The 16,444-nt window shown below is 42.4% G+C and overlaps 1 pseudogene; it reads left to right on the top strand.

Moving 5' to 3' along the window:
* Positions 1-733: 733 nt before the first annotated feature.
* Positions 734-16,444, top strand: part of LOC119333135 — a 46,692-nt pseudogene continuing 30,981 nt past the window's right edge.

Below are 16,444 nucleotides of genomic sequence, written 5' to 3' on the forward strand. Positions count from 1 at the left end.
AAATTGGCTTTTCGCAAAACATATTAACCATACAGCCTCCACCAGCCATATATGCATGTAGTGATAGCATTTATTTGTTCATTACTCTCCCGTGTTACATTGCCAGCATATTCCATGTGCTGACCCATTTTCGGGCTGCAACGTATCATGTTGCAGACTTTTCAGACAAGGAGTAAGATGCGATAGGTCGTTTTTCATGCACTCAGCTATGCCGTTGGAGTTGATGGATTCACTTTATCTTCCAAGTCTTCCGCTGTTATCATATTAGATGGCCTTAAGCCATATTTATTGTAATAAGTTCTCTCTTGAGACATTCGATGTAATAAGTGTGTGATTGCCACTTTGTTATAAATCCTTCGAGTACTGTGTGTGTCAGCATTACCAATCCAAGGATGACACTGAAGCACAAAGACTTGACCGTTTGAGGTTGGATTGCTACAATTATTTTTTATATAAATGAATGGTCAGGAGATAACGTGAACAATTACGCTGCGGTGGAAGGTTGCATTGCATCTCAGGTATGCCTACATATTGCATGTATATATGGCAAGAATTGCTGACGTGGCTAGATGATGATGTGGACGGGCTGCATGTTAAGAGAATCCGTAGTAATGGAGATCAACTTCTTAAGAACATAAGATGTAAGATGTAAGATGTGACAGCTCCACCTCTTTGGCCGAAAGCATTCACCAGATTTTCCAGCCTCCTGTCGTTCGTTATCGCCTCCACAGCCATGTGGAGAGGCAGCGCCACTGCCGCCTCCACCGCGAGGGCTCTCTGCTTGGGCTTGCTCGCTGATCCCATCCGCAACCCCTCTACGGTTGTTCTTCCCATCGCTTCAGCGCGGGCCACCTGCTCGGTACCCTCTGCCGCCTCCCCTGCACCCATCCGTTGCTGAAGCGGTGGCCTCCTCGGTAGCTGTTTCGTCGGGAGCCAGATCCGCCTCCGACGTGCTGCGGCACTACAGGTGTGCTACTGGGAGCTCTCCAAAGCCCGTCTCAGGTGTGCGATTTGCTTATGTTTCCCTTCAGAAGATGACTTATATTCTTACAATTCATGTTTTTCAGAATGAAATAAAGATATACTCTTCAATTCTTATGGTTAAATTCCATAGAAATGAATTTTACTAACTTTGTGATTTGGGATCTGTAACAGTTGAGCACTAACTCATTAATACCCCTTAACGTTTATGCGCTGTAGGATCTAGTGTGCTGAATTGTGAACCTGGGCTTCGTAATGTTAAACTTCAGATATCAAGTCCGCCGTACATGTCCAATGTACTCGGGCGACTTGTAGTGTATCTTAGCAGGAGTCTTCGGTTATAGGCTAGGAGATGTTTATCTTCTGTAACTATAACTCTATCTCTTCCTAGCTTGATCTTCAAGTTGTAATCCCTCCTATAATCTTAACTGTATGTGTTATCAGGACTCGCACCCCTGCCTATAATATACGCAGCGTCCCCTTTATACGAGGTAAGACGTTTTCTGCTTCGCACATGGTAGTCAGAGCCTTTCCTTTTCCCATCTAGAGCTTCTGTCGAACCCATCTAGCCTAGCCATGTCTTCCTCCGGCTCCTTCTTGCCTAGCCTCAACAATCAGGTCACAGAGAAGCTGTCGCGCACGAACTACGTGTTGTGGCGCACGCAGATCACACCTCAGCTGCGCGGTGCCGGCGTCTTCGGCTACATCGACGGCACCAACCCGGAGCTGGCCAAGCTCCTCGTCACAACCAAGGATGGCAAGAAGACTTCATCGCCCAACCCTCTCCACCCTATATGGGTACGGGAGGATCAGCAGGTCCTTGGCTACCTGCTGAATAACCTCACAAAAGAGGTCCTGGTCACGGTGACCACGGTCACCACGGCGGGCGCGCTCTGGACGATGCTCACGGCCATGTTGTCTTCACAATCGGCGAGTCGCATCAACAACATCCGCACCTCCCTCATCAACATGCAAAAGGGAAACCTCTCAGTGGCCTCCTACTTCGCCGTCATGCGTGGCTATGCCGATGAGCTGGCCGCGACGGGCAAGCCTATCCAGGACGATGAGCTCATCTCGTACATCATCCATGGGTTGGAGGTAGACTATAAACCTCTGGTGTTGGCTCTCGACGCCCGTGTCACTCCTGCGACCCTCGACGAGCTCTTCGTCATGCTGTCCAACTTCGAACAGCGCATGGCCCAGTTCCACGGATCCAGCGGCTTCAAATCTTCTGCAAACACGGCATCGGGCGGCCGGGGTGGAGGATCCTGCTCGCGTGGCCCTCCTCGGTACAAGGGGCGATCTGGCGGCGGCGGCAACAATCGCGGCTCCTCTCCTCAGCGCTCGGGCGGCCGAGGCTGCGGGCGAGGGCGCGGTGGTGGCAACAGAACGCGTCCAGAGACTCCGAGGTGCCAGATCTGCGGGAAGCCCGGCCACACAGCAAAATATTGCTGATACCGTTATGATGATGATGCTGATTCTCAAGACGATGACAAGGTAGCTGCCGCCGCTGATGGTTCCTACGGTATTGACACCAATTGGTACATCGATAGCGGAGCCACAAACCACATCATGAACGAGCTTGAGAAGGTCAGCATGAAGAAAAAATACCGCGGCAAAGATCAAATCCATACTGCTAGCGGAGAAGGTATGGGTATAAGTCACATTGGTCACTCTATATTTTGTACCCCTAGTCGCAAACTACACATTAAGAAAATTTTGCATGTCCCTAGTGCACTTTCCGTCCATAGAATTGCCTTTGATAATAATGTCTTTATCGAATTTCATCCTTTTTTCTTTTTGATCAAGGATCAGGCAACGAGGACAATTCTCTATCAAGGTAGATGTGTTCGAGGGCTCTACCCATTGATTCTGAAGTTTAGAAGATTCAATAAACAAGCTTGTGGTGCTATCAAGCTTTCGTCCATACGATGGCACGATCGTTTAGGACATGCCTCTTTTTCTTTAGTAGAAAAGTTGCTTAGGAAAAATAAGCTGCCGTTTATTGGTGAGCGTCATGTTGAAACTATTTGTGATTCATGTCAACGAGCTAAAAGTCATCAATTGCCATATCCTATCTCCACTAGTGTTTCTACCAAACCATTGCAACTCATTTTTTCCGATGTTTGGGGTCCAGCCCCTACCTCCGTTGATAGACATACTTATTACGCGAGTTTCATTGATGACTATAGTAAATTCTCTTGGATCTATCTCCTCAAACGGAGATCCGATGTGTTTCAAGTTTTCCAAAACTTTCAAGCGCTTGTTGAACGAAAGTTTGATAGCAAAATCATCGCTGTCCAATCGGATTGGGGAGGGGAATACGAAAACTTAAATTCCTTCTTCCAAAATCTTGGCATTTCGCACCACGTGGCATGCCCGCATGCTCACCAACAAAACGGTTCCGCCGAACGCAAGCACATGCATGTTGTCGAGGTTGGCCTTGCCCTCTGCGCATCCATGCCTCTCAAGTTTTGGGACGAAGCTTTTCTCACAGCCGTTCACATTATCAACATGCTACCTAGTCATGTCATTAACAATGAAACTCCAGTAGAACGACTCCTTCACACTAAACCAGACTATAAGTCTCTCTGTGTTTTTGGGTGTGCATGTTGGTCGAACCTTCGTCCCTACAACAACCGCAAACTCATGTTTCGCTCAAAACAGTGTGCTTTCCTAGGGTATAGTGCACATCATAAAGGGGTCAAGTGTTTAGATGTCTCCACTGGCCGTGTCTACATCTCACGTGATGTGGTCTTTGATGAAACCAAATTTCCGTTCGCCGACCTCCAACCCAATGCTGGTGCACTCCTATGAAAAGAAATCCTTCTTTTGCCTCCTCATCTCACTAGTTTTGATCAAGGGGGACCTAATATAGATGACTTACTGTTGACTAACCCATCTATTGATGTGCATGCGTCTTGTGTTGATGGAACAGAAGAAATTCGTGCGGAAACTGAAGAAAACAGAGCTAAAACAGCACCATATTCCATGTGCTTCACCAGGGGAGACAACTTGCCCTCGGGATCCGTCCAGTTGCAGCGGATTGAATCCACCTCGGGATCGCCTCCTGATCCCGCGTCAGGTGCAGGCGCCTCGGGATCGCCCCTGCTGCCGAGGCAGGCGCATGCGCGCGCCCCGTGCCTCCTCTAGACCCACGTGCCGGTCCCACGGGGCCACACACACTCAGGCGCAGAATGCCCCGCACCAATCAGGCAGTACGAGGTACGCCAGCGAACCCGTGACGTACACGCGGCACGATGGCGCGCGACACAGGGAGGGCTCGACTGGGGTGACCGGCGCCGCGACCCAGGTGGATGCGCCATCATCACGCAATGATGGGCTGCATGCACATGCAGATGCTACACCGGGATCCTCTGTGGTCATTCCAGGTGCTCCACTTCAACAAACAGCCGCAGAAAATCCATCAGGATCGCTCTTGGGATCTGATGTCACACAGGAGCAGTCTGGCGGATCCTCTATGGCCGATCCGGCTGTGTCTCAATAGTGGCATACACATCTGCAATAAGGGGTAATTCAACCTATTAATTACAAGCATATGACAAAGTATGGTATGGTTTGCTCCACAGGTGAACTAGGTGAGCCTAACACCCTTGAAGCGGCATTGTGTGATGAGAAGTGGAATAAAGCTATGCATAAAGAATATATGGCAATGAAAAGAAACAAAACATGGCACTTGGTTCCCCCACAGCAAGGTAAAAACTTGATTGATTGCAAGTGGATTTTCAGGATTAAGAGGAAAGCTGATGGAACCATTGGTCGATATAAGGCTAGACTCGTTGCAAAGGGGTTTAAACAGAGGTATAGCATAGACTATGAGGACACCTTCAGTCCAGTGGTAAAGGCAGCCACTATTCGTCTTGTCCTGTCTATTGCAGTCTCTAGAGGATGGAGTATTAGATAGCTCGATGTTCAGAATGCGTTCCTCCATGGAGTTCTAGAAGAGGAAGTGTATATGAAACAACCTCCTGGGTTTGAGAGTAAGAATGCTCCTTCTCATGTGTGTAAACTTGATAGCACTATATGGTTTAAAACAAGCTCCAAGGGCATGGTATGCTCGCCTCTGTCACAAAATGCAAGCACTAGGTTTTGTTCCTTCCAAGTCTGACACATCATTGTTTATCTACAACAACTCCAACACGTGCATATTTGTTCTTATATATGTTGATGATATTATTGTGACTAGCTCATCTGACGAAGCAATCACAGGACTCCTCAAGGATTGAAGTGCAGACTTTGCTCTAAAGGATCTTGGTGACTTGCATTAATTTCTTGGGATTGAGGTGAATAAACACAAGGATGGAATTCTCCTCTCTCAAGAAAAATGTGCAACTGACCTGGTTAAGAAAGCTGGATTGCAGGGATGTAAACCCTCACTTACTCCATTATCTAGCTCAGAAAAGTTATCTCTTGCAGAAGGTGAGCTTTTCAATAAAGAGGACAACACTAAATACAAAAGCCTGGTAGGAGCTCTTCAGTATCTCACACTTACCAAGCCTGATATTTCCTTTGCTGTCAACAAAGTCTGCCAGTTTCTTTATGCACCCACCAATGTTCATTTGACAGCTGCAAAACGTATAGTTCGATATGTTAAGCGTACCTTGAGCTTGGGACTGAACTTTAGCAAATTGCCATTCACTCTTGTTAGTGCATTTTCTAACTCTGACTGGGCAGGTTGTCTTGATGACAGACGCTCCACTGGTGGCTTTGCAGTATTCTATGCACCAAATTTGATATCATGGTGTGCACGTAAGCAGGCTACTGTATCCAGGTCAAGCACAGAGGCTGAGTACAAGGTGTTGGCAAATGCCACAGCAGAGATAATATGGGTTCAGTCCATGCTGAAGGAACTTGGCATACAAAGTAAGCATGCTCCTTGTTTGTGGTGTGACAACCTTGGTGCAACATATCTCTCTGCAAATCCAGTGTGCCATGCTAGGACAAAGCATATAGAGATAGATTTTCATTTTGTCAGAGAAAGAGTTGCTCAGAAGCAACTTGACATTCGCTTTGTGCATTCCAAAGATCAACTTGCAGATGGATTTACAAAGCCTTTTGCCTACAAGAAGTTTCAAAGACTTCAAGCATAATCTCAACTTGATGAAGTTGTGATTAAGGGAGGGTGTTAAACTTCAGATATCAAGTCTGTCGTACGTGTCCAATGTACTAGGGCGACTTGTAGCATATCTTAGCAGGAGTCTTCGGTTATAGGCTAGGAGATGTTTATCTTCTGTAACTATAACTCTATCTCTTCCTAGCTTGACCTCCAAGTTGTAATCCCTCCTGTAATCTTAACTGTATGCGTTATCAGGACTCGCACCCCTGCCTATAATATACGCAGCGTCCCCTCTGTACGAGGTAAGACATTTTCCGCTTCGCACACGTAATACTGGCTCTATGAAATTAACTTCTGATGATGTTTAGGAAACATACGGTGCTATGTGACAAACTAGCTAATGTAGCCCTTTTGTTTATGTTGTAGAAATGGAATTGTAAGTGTATTGCAGACTAGACAAGCCACACCTCTTTTTGTTATAACCACAATGATGGAAACCCCAAATTTCTTGATAAGCAGAACTGCATTCAATTTACCTTGACACACTTAACAGAGGTGTGATGCAGTAGATGTCTTTATACTTAGGTTTGTTTGGAACATGACATCTTCTCTTCTTCTTGTTCTTGTTTTTGCTTCACCATTCAGTTTTGTTGTGCTTTTGGAACCATGTCCTGAAATATTAGGGTCTGACCAAAACTTTCGCGTCCGGTGGCGATCCTAGATGGTAGATAGTGGCCGCTGCCAAATCATTACTATCTTGGACGATCCACCTTGACTATATATGCATAGTGGTCAATTGGTGGTTTAGTGTGCCTGAAAGGCTAAGATTACCTTTATGGTGGTAAAAATGAACTATAATTTAATTATTTCCTGTATGTTTTTGTCATAAGGTGTTTACTATCTGTAGTTTTTTCCATTCATCAGATTTCATAAATTTTGATGGCACTCGACTTCTAGCAATCTGTCCTCATATGAAACAATATCCCATATGTTTGTAGTCCAAATGTTCAGTTGTATGTTCTCTCTAGAATTCATATTGCACATACGGTATTTATATTCTATAGTTTGTTGAACCACATAATACCCTTATTTAGAACGGGAATGCAATTCACAGGTTATTGAAAGTCTGATGTGCCATCTAACATCCACTATTACTTCTTTTTGGCTAGAATGCATAAATTGAATCGAGAGTTTGATACAATACCTCAAAATTCAGTTAGTTAAAATATCTTAGACAGTAGGCATGACCATCTATTCTCCCTATGAAAAATGCTAGTTGTAATGCCTTCTTTGGTGAAATTATTCTGTGGGATTTGGCTTAATGTATGTCTGGAGAGTGGCCATATGGGTTAATATATGTCCTTTGGAATACATTCAGACAACCTTATGATTTTGAATTTTCCATGGTGTGTCTTTTATCTTGGAACTCCTTGTGACTGATGAATTATTTGTCCTCTTGTTGCATTTCTTCCATTTGATTATACATTCCATTTTTATGGTATCTAGTGCACTTGTTGTGGCAACAACAGGAGCTGGACATGTGCTCGGGAGTGGCAGCATTGTAGACATTGCTGGACTATGCTACACATGCACTGGTACCATGATGGTTGCAGCATCTGCCAACACTCTCAACCAGGTGTGTGCTTGTTTTTTGGGGTAGCCTTTACCATTAGCATGATGGTTAACAAAACCAATATTCATTTTTGTTCACATTCTTGCAATCCTTTTATGTTCATTGTCACACAATGTCACACTTTAATATCAGTTTTTGGGAAGTTATTCTGCTTTTCTTACATATTTACTCCCTCCGTCCCAAAATAAGTGTCTCAACTTTGTACTAACTCTAGTACAAAGTTGTACTAAGGTTGAGACACTTATTTTGGGACGAAGGGAGTACATTATTTCGGGATTTATAGATATCATTATACACCTGGTTATCACACTTAGAGACAATGAACTTGGTGCATCGACATCCTTTTCAGGTGTTCGAGATAAATAATGATGCTAAAATTAAAAGGACAATGCGACGGCCCCTACCATCAGGGCGTATTAGTCCTGTGCATGCTGCCATGTGGGCTACAAGTGTTGGAGCTGCAGGAACAACATTACTGGCTTGCAAGGTTCGGCTCTGCCATTTGCCTGTACTTGCTTTACACTTTGTTTTAAGTGTGTACGTCCACTGAAGTTGGTAAGTGCTGTGTTATTGGAACTAAACATTGAGAATTTTTGGCAAGGTCTGTGCAGGCTAATGGCTTAGCTGCTGGGCTTGTAGCATCCAATATCATCATGTATGCATTTGTATACACTCCATTGAAGCAAATACACCCTGTCAATACATGGGTGGGAGTAGTTGTTGGCGCCATTCCACCACTTCTAGGGTATGTTACTGCTGAAGACACATTTCTGGATTGTCTAGGTGCGGGTTGAAGGTGGTATTTTATATGTAGAATAATGGAGCGAGTGTATATTCTTCATCTCCTATTTTAATTTCTTGTTCTGCTCCCTGGTTATAGTCATTTAATGGCCTGGCAACTGGAACAATCTGGTTTAATACTGCCATGAAGATCATGCATGGCCCGACGTATGGGATTGGGTAATAGAACATGACTTAGGGAGGACGAATGAGGGAGATGACAGATTGATAAACTATTCTCTTATTGCGTGATTAAATATACATGCTAGTCCTTTATGTAGGATGACTAACTTGATTCGCAAGATGTATTTCAGTTTAGACCAAAGTTTTAAAAGGCGCTAGGCGCTAATTGTGAGTTTTGCCACTGCCTTGCGCTTTTCTGACCAAAGTGCGCACATTAGCCGCAATTAAGCGTTGGGCGTTTTGCTACTGCCTAGAGCCTAGGCGTGCCTTTTTTATGGTTTATTAAACTCAAGGCCAAACCATAGCTACCTTCCTAGTTCAGTTGGACTCTTCTTAATTTAACTAGCCTTTTTGTAATGGACCCAACTGTATCCAACAAGGACAATTACTAATTGAGTTACTCCTTTTCTTAACTTTCCTATCTCTAGCATAATGTATCTGACGCCTTCATGGATAAGCCTATTTCCTGCTGCCTTGTGCACCCACGGCCATAACAGACTCATCAGAATAAAGCAACATATCATAGAGACATCTGGACCTACCAGCTTAAGCACACAAATTGAAGTTATGAACTACTCTCAAATCCATAGCTACTGACATAAAGAATCAAACTGGATGATTCCACTGCCCTGGAGACTGTTTCAGGCCATACACTGACATCTTAAGCAAGCAAATAAAAAGAAAGGGGTCACATATAGGCTCGGAGTCCGGTAATACTTCAAGGAGAAGGAAGGCTCTAAGTCTCCCACTGGCATTATAAAGGAAGGAGATACAAGAAAGCAAATTTACAACCGGACGCGACTCTTTATGTTACCTGAACCCTTCTTTTACTCGAATGCCAGCATTATTGCACTAGAAGGTCTTTAGGGGTTGGAATGCACTGTGGTGCGGTTAAAGCAAAAGGTGCATTAGATGAATATGATGACTCAGATTTGAGAACTGGAATGGGTGTATGGTTTTTCTATCTGTAAATTCATGTCTTTACATCTGTCCTTGACCACAGCATGCAGCTATTCATAATCACTTCCCTACATTTCTATTTTATAAACCCTTTAGTATTTGTAGCATCGCTCTAATAGACTACCTACACAGGTGTAGACTATCATGCTTTTGTGTATCATGGGCATATATTCTGTGTATTATTGCATTTCTGTTTATTTATTGAATGAATATCAATGTGGCTGTGCAATATTATGTTTACACGGCATGTGGCCCTTATTTATCTTCATACAGGTGGGCAGCAGCAGCATCTGAAGTGTCACTCAACTCTATGCTTCTACCTGCTGCTTTGTACTATTGGCAGTTACCACATTTCATGGCCCTTGCGTACTTATGCCGCGATGACTACCTTGCTGGAGGGTAATTTAGTCATTCCAACCGGTTATTACCAGATCTACTATAGAAGTTACATCAATCAAAATGTTAACATGTGTGAAACCAACCTAATTTGTATCCTTGACATGTGTGTTAAACATGTCACGTTACAGATGACTTGGGTCTCACGTAGAGTAGTTAGGAGGATCTAGTTTGTTAGCACTTGTTTATCTCTTAATGATGTAATCCTTCTCTATCTCCCCATATCTCTCTGGTTATTTAAACCAACAATGTAATCTATCGATATATGCCTCTGCGAGAGCTGGCCTCGCCAATATGAATATAAATACATGTGGGCTCCCATGTTACGGGAGTTGAGACGCTTTATGAAACCTTTCATGGTATACAGAGCCTCCTCTTCCATCTCATCTAGCTTCCATCGTCCCTCTCCTACCTGCCATGTCTTCCTCAAGACAAGTCCCCTTAGCCGGCCTCAACAACACCATCTCTGAACCCTTAACCCGCACAAACTATGTGCTATGGCGTGCCCAGCCCGATCCCAAATCATTGGGGCAGGCCTCTTTGGTTACCTTGATGGAACCATCCCTGAACCATCAGCCAAAATCACCTCCAAAAACTCTGAAGGGAAGGAACAGATCGTTCCCAACCCAGTCTATGCTGCTTGGTTAATCCAAGATCAGCAACTAGTAGCCTATCTGCTAAGGAATCTTTCTAAGGAAGTCCTGGTGCAACTTGCCTCTCTGAAAAAATCACAAGCCATCTGGTCCGTGATACGTCTCCAACGTATCTATAATTTTTTATTGCTCCATGCTATATTATCTACTGTTTTGGACATTATTGGGCTTTATTATCCACTTTTATATTATTCTTGGGACTAACTTACTAACCAGAGGCCCAGCCCAAAATTGATGTTTTTTGCCTGTTTTAGGGTTTCGAAAAAAAGGAATATCAAACGGAGTCCAAACAAAATGAAACCTTCGGGAACGTGATTTTGTCATCGAATACAACTCAGGAGACTTGGACCCTACGTCAAGACACGTAACAGGAGGCCACGAGGTAGGGGGGCGCGCCTACCCCACCCCCCAGGCGCTCCCTCCACCCTCGTGGGCCCCCTCTTGCTCCACCGACGTACTTCTTCCTCCTATATATATACCCACGTACCCCGAAACGATCAGATACAGAGCCAAAAACCTAATTCCACCGCCGCAACTTTCTGTATCCACGAGATCCCATCTTGGGGCCTGTTCCGGAGCTTCGCCGGAGGGGGCATCGATCACGGAGGGCTTCTTCATCAACACCATAGCCCCTTCGATGAAGTGTGAGTAGTTTACCTCAGACCTACGGGTCCATAGTTAGTAGCTAGATGGCTTCTTCTCTCTTTTTGGATCTCAATACAATGTTCTCCCCCTCTCTTGTGGAGATCTATTCGATGTAATCTTCTTTTTGTGGCGTGTTTGTTGAGACCGATGAATTGTGGGTCTATGATCAAGTCTATCTATGAATAATATTTGAATCTTCTCTGAATTCTTTTATGTATGATTGGTTATCTTTGCAAGTCTTTTCAAATTATCAGTTTGGTTTGGCCTACTAGATTGATCTTTCTTGCAATGGGAGAAGTGCTTAGCTTTGGGTTCAATCTTGCGGTGTCCTTTCCCGGTGACAGTAAGGGCAGCAAGGCACGTATTGTATTGTTGCCATCAAGGATAACACGATGGGGTTTTCTTCATATTGCATGAGTCTATCCCTCTAAATCATGTCATCTTGCTTAATGCATTACTCTGTTTTTAACTTAATACTCTAGATGCATGCTGGATAGCGGTCTATGAGTGGAGTAATAGTAGTAGATGCAGGCAGGAGTCGATCTACTTGTCTCGGACGTGATGCCTATATACATGATCATACCTAGATATTCTCATAACTATGCTCAATTCTGTCAATTGCTCAACAGTAATTTGTTCACCCACCGTAGAATACTTATGCTCTCGAGAGAAGCCACTAGTGAAACCTATGGCCTCGGGTCTATCTTTATCATATCAATCTCCTATTACTTACTTATTTACTTTGCCTTTATTTTACTTTGGATCTTTATCATAAAAATACCAAAAATATTATCTTTATCATATCTATCAGATCTCACTCTCGTAAGTGGCCCTATAGGGATTGACAACCCCTATTTGCGTTGGTTGCGAGGATTTATTTGTTTTGTGCAGGTGCGAGGGACTCGCGCATAGCCTCCTACTGGATTGATACCTTGGTTCTCAACAACTGAGGGAAATACTTACGCTACTTTGCTGCATCATCCCTTCCTCTTCGGGGAAAACCAACGCAGTGCTAAAAGAGGTAGCAAGAAGGATTTCTGGCGCCGTTGCCGGGGAGGTCTACGCAAAAGTCAACATACCAAGTACCCATCACATACCCTTATCTCCCACATTACATTATTTGCCATTTGCCTCTCGTTTTCCTCTCCGCCACTTCACCCTTGCCGTTTTATTTGCCCTCTCTCTCTATCCCCCTCCTCCCTCTCTATTTGCCTCTTTTGCCCGTTTCTTGTTTGCTCGTATGGTTGGAATAGTTGTTTATTTATTACTAAAGAGAGAACTTAAGATCCATGGATCCTCATCCGCTTGCTAATCTTTTTAAGAGATCCAATTATGATGAACCAATTGCTAGTGAGTTTTGTGCACTAGATTATCTTTATGAGGTTTTGCTTGAAATTCATGAATCTAAAAAGTGTGATGAATTACCTTATGAAGCGATTCACGATAGATCTTTGAATAAAAAGCATGATCGCAATGATTTTATTATAAATTCTATTTATGTAAATTGTGCTAATAATATGCAAAACCCTAAGCTTGGGGATGCTAGTTTTGATATGTCCTCTACTTGTTGCAATGATCATGATTGGGGTGATTCTTCTTTTGATCTTCAAAATTTATTTACTCCCCATGATGATTATGAGATTGATAATATTGTTTGCAATAATACTGAAAGTGGGTTTGGAAGAGTGTCAACTTTAGATCCCACTATTTTGGAAGAATGTCAACTTTGCATGCATGTGGATCGTGTTGAAAATATTTTATGTGATAGCTATTTTGTTGAATTTGCTTATGACCCTACATGTAATTATTACGAGAGAGGAAAATAGGGTGGTAGAAATTTTCATGTTACTAAATTACCTCTCGTTATGTTGAGATTGCTATTGTTTCTTTCCGCTTCCTTTCATATGCTAGTTTTTGTTTGCCTTGATAATTTGTTTGCCTATAAGATGCCTATGCATAGGAAGTATGTTAGACTTAGATGTGTTTTTCAAGTGTTTTTATGATGCTCTCTTTGTGCTTCAATTCTTGTCTTTCATGTGAGCATCATTGAAATATTATGCCTAGCTATAAGGCTTTAAAGAAAAGCGCTTGTTGGGAGACAACCCAATATTTTTCCTTGCTGTTATTAAATAAATAAATTATCTAGCCTCTGTTTTGGTTGTGTTTTTTGTGTTTAATTAGTGTTTGTGCCAAGTAGAACCGTTGGGAAGACTTGGGGAAAGTCTTGTTGAACTTGCTGTAAAAAACAGAAACTTTAGCGCTCACGAGAACTGCTGTCATTTTTATTTGGAAAGTGCTATTTAGTTAATAATTTTTGCAGATGATTAATAGATAAATTCCTCACGTCCAGCAATTTATTTTAGAATTTTGGGGGTACCATATCTTGCGCTAGCTACAGATTACTACACCACTGTTCTGTTTTTGACAGATTCTGTTTTTCGTGTGTTGTTTGCTTATTTTGATGAATCTATGGCTAGTAAAATAGTTTATAAAACATAGAGAAGTTGGAATACAGTAGGTATAACACCCATATAAATAAAGAATGAGTTCATTACATTACCTTGAAGTGGTATTTTGTTTTCTTTCGCTAACGGAGCTCACGAGATTTTCTACATTAAGTTTTGTGTTGTGAAGTTTTCAAGTTTTGGGTAAAGATTTGATGGATTATGGAACAAGGAGTGGCAAGAGCCTAAGCTTGGGGATGCCCATGGCACCCCCAAGATAATCTAAGGACACCTAAAAGCCAAAGCTTGGGGATGCCCCGGAAGGCATCCCCTGTTACGTCTACTTCTATCGGTAACTTTACTTGGAACTATATTTTTATTTACCACATGATATGTGTTTTGCTTGGAGCGTCTTGTATGATTTGAGTCTTTTCTTGTTAGTTTACCACAATCATTCTTGCTGTACACACCTTTTGAGAGAGCCCTACATGATTTGGAATTTGTTAGAATACTCTATGTGCTTCGCTTATATCTTTTGAGTTATATAATTTTGCTCTAGTGCTTCACTTATATCTTTTAGAGCACGGTGGTGGATTCGTTTTATAGAAACTATTGATCTCTCATGCTTCACTTAGATTATTTTGAGAGTCTTAATAGCATGGTAATTTGCTAAAAATCCTAATATGCTTGGTATGCAAGATTAATAATAAAACTTTCTTATGAGTGTGTTGAATACTATGAGAAGTTTGATACTTGATAATTGTTTTGAGATATGGAGATGGTGATATTAAAGTCATGCTAGTTGAGTAGTTGTGAATTTGAGAAATACTTGTGTTGAAGCTTGTGATTCCCGTAGCATGCACATATGGTGAACCGTTATGTGATGAAGTCGGAGCATGATTTATTTATTGATTGTCTTCCTTATGAGTGGCGGTCGGGGACGAGCGATGGTCTTTTCCTACCAATCTAACCCCCTAGGAGCATGCGCGTAATACTTTGCTTTGATAACTTGTAGATTTTTGCGATAAGTATATGAGTTCTTTATGACTAATGTTGAGTCCATGGATTATACGCACTCTCACCCTTCCACCTTTGCTAGCCTCTCTAATACCGCGCACCTTTCGCCGGTATCATACACCCACCATATACCTTCCCCAAAACAGCCACCATACCTACCTATTATGGCATTTCCATAGCCATTCCGAGATATATTGCCATGCAACTTTCCACCGTTCCGTTTATGACACACTCCATCATTGTCATATTGCTTAGCATGATCATGTAGTTGACATAGTATTTGTGGCAAAGCCACCGTTCATAATTCTTTCATACTTGTCACCCATGCATCATTGCATATCCCGGTACACCGCCGGAGGCATTCACATAGAATCATATTTTGTTCTAAGTATCGAGTTGTAATTGTTGAGTTGTAAGAAAAAATAAAAGTGTGATGATCATCATTATTAGAGCATTGTCCCAGTGAGTAAAGGATGATGGAGACTATGATTCTCCCACAAGTCGGGGTGAGACTCCGGACGAAAAATAAAAAAATAAAGAGAAAGAAAAGAGGCCATAAAAAAGAGAAAAGGCCCAAATAAAAAAATGAGAGAAAAAGAGAGAAGGGACAATGTTACTATCCTTTTACCACACTTGTGTTCAAAGTAGCACCATGATCTTCATAGTAGAGAGTCTCTCATGTTATCACTTTCATATACTAGTGGGAATTTTTCATTATAGAACTTGGCTTGTATATTCCAATGATGGGCTTCCTCAAATTGCTCTAGGTCTTCATGAGCAAGCAAGTTGGATGCACACCCACTTAGTTTCTTTTTGAGATTTCATATACTTATAGCTCTAGTGCATCCATTGCATGGCAATCCCTACTCACTCACATTGATATCTATTGATGGGCATCTCCATAGCCCGTTGATACGCCTAGTTGATGTGAGACTATCTTCTCCTTTTTGTCTTCTCCACAACCACCACTCTATTCCACCTTTAGTGCTATATCCATGGCTCACGCTCATGTATTGCGTGAAGATTGAAAAAGTTTTGAGAATGTCAAAAGTATGAAACAATTGCTTGGCTTGTCATCGGGGTTGTGCATGATTTAAATATTTTGTGTGGTGAAGATAGAGCATAGCCAGACTATATGATTTTGTAGGGATAACTTTCTTTAGCCATGTTATTTTGAGAAGACATAATTGCTTTGTTAGTATGCTTGAAGTATTATCATTTTTATGTCAATATGAACTTTGTCTTGAATCTTTCAGATCTGAATATTCATACCATAATTAAGAAGAATTACATTAAAATTATGCCAAGTAGCACTCCGCATCAAAAATTCTGTTTTTTATCATTTACCTACACGAGGACGAGCAGGAATTAAGCTTGGGGATGCTTGATACGTCTCCAACGTATCTATAATTTTTGATTGCTCCATGCTATATTATCTACTGTTTTGGACATTATTGGGCTTTATTATCCACTTTTATATTATTTTCGGGACTAACCTATTAACCGGAGGCCCAGCCCAGAATTGATGTTTTTTGCCTGTTTTAGAGTTTCAAAGAAAAGGAATATCAAACGGAGTCCAAATAGAATGAAACCTTCGGGAACGTGATTTTCTCATCGAATACAACTCAGGAGACTTGGACCCTACGTCAAGACACGTAACAGGAGGCCACGAGTT

The sequence above is a fragment of the Triticum dicoccoides genome, chromosome 7A (assembly GCF_002162155.2).
Source record: "Triticum dicoccoides isolate Atlit2015 ecotype Zavitan chromosome 7A, WEW_v2.0, whole genome shotgun sequence".
NCBI lineage: Eukaryota > Viridiplantae > Streptophyta > Magnoliopsida > Poales > Poaceae > Triticum > Triticum dicoccoides.